Source organism: Solanum tuberosum, unplaced genomic scaffold (genome assembly GCF_000226075.1).
Source record: "Solanum tuberosum cultivar DM 1-3 516 R44 unplaced genomic scaffold, SolTub_3.0 scf00037, whole genome shotgun sequence".
NCBI lineage: Eukaryota > Viridiplantae > Streptophyta > Magnoliopsida > Solanales > Solanaceae > Solanum > Solanum tuberosum.
Window position 1 is genome coordinate 1060891 of NW_006238961.1, and position 1694 is coordinate 1062584.

Here is a 1694-nt window from a genome sequence, read left to right on the forward strand (position 1 = left end):
CGAAAGGATAACTAGTAGCTATCAAATAAAACAAAAGCAAACATATACTACTTTAATAACTGCTGAAACAAAATTCAGTGACTTCCTAATTGTTTACATCTAATCTTTTATGAATTGAACAATAAGGCCAACAAAGATTGACCCGTGACATTTTATTTAACTCAACAAGAACATACACATACTTATACCAATATCAAACCTTTTAACAAGGCCAAACTTCAAGGACTTAAAAAGATTGAAAATACAAGCAGAACAACATGCCGAGATGATCAGAAAAGAGAAATAGGCAACAACTTTGAAAGCAAACTACAATCTGGACAGTAACATGACTTCACACCTTATAAGCTTAATTACAAACAGTGGGCATTTTTGACTAAAATTTAGGCAGATGGAAACATAAATTCGATTCGTAGAATGATAAGGGGATTTGAAAACAAGCTACTACATCAACAAAACAAAAACACAAACAATTTTCACCTTAGTTAGCTTCAAGATTCTATCCTTATTTTGAAAAGAAAGCATCATTAACAGTAGCAAAACTGAATGTAAAACCTGGGCTTACAGACAATGAAAATGAAGAACAGAGATTCTACCACATATCGAAGAGGAGTCACCCAAAAAGGATTCAAACAAAGGAACAAATAAGCGACAATACTAAATACTAAACGACAAAACCCAACTTCCACATTAATATGAATCAAGGAAATCCATTAAGAACACATATATAGCAAATTGAAGTCATCAGTTCTCATCTACAAACAACAGTGACACAACAACAGAGTAGCGAGACATATCAGAAATAGAAGAAGACGAGGAGAAGATTATGAAGGAAACGTTACCTTTCTCTGGGCAGCGACCAGACAGTGACCAGCTTGGAGACTACTTCACTACCAAAATTTCTCTGGGCAGCGACTAGACAGTGACCAGCTTGGAGACTACTTCACCACCAAAATAAGATTTCAAGAATTTCGTCGAGCAAAGCAGAAGCAAGAGAGGTTAGAGACTACAAAATTTTTGAAAAATATTCAAAATCAGAAATTAGAGCAAAGTAGAAGCAAGCGAGTGCACTAAGTTTAATTTTGGCATATCCCCTGATAACCACATCCCGTTCCCCAGTTGTTTTTCACCAAATAGAACTTAACGCCCTCCTCTTCATCACACTAGAAGCTCACCGAACAGATGAAAAAAGAGAAATTACCAAAGGCAGAAACTAACCTTTCACTTGAGGATGAAGGAGACAGGAGCAATTTCACCTTTCGCCTGAGGATGAAGGAGACAAGAGCAACTTCACCTTTCACCTGAGACGGGAGCCATTTCACCTGAGACGGGAGAAATCGAAAGGAGAAGGAGACGGAGCTTTCACTAAGAGAAATTTTACCGGATACAGAGCTTTCACCAAGAGCTTTCACCTGAGCTTCTGCTAGATGGGAGCTTTCACTAAGAGAAAACCCTATTTTTACGGATAGTAATTTTTGTTCCTTTTGTGTTTTCTATGGACTGATGACTTGGTTAAAAAAATTGCAACAAACTTAGCGACGGATTATGACATCCGTTGCTACTAAATAAATATAATTATTTACATTAAATTTTAGCGACGAATATTTCCGTCACTACATAAATTAAATTCCCTAAAATATATTTATAATTCTAGCAACGCTATTTCGTCAGTAATTCCGTTGCGGAATATTAATAAA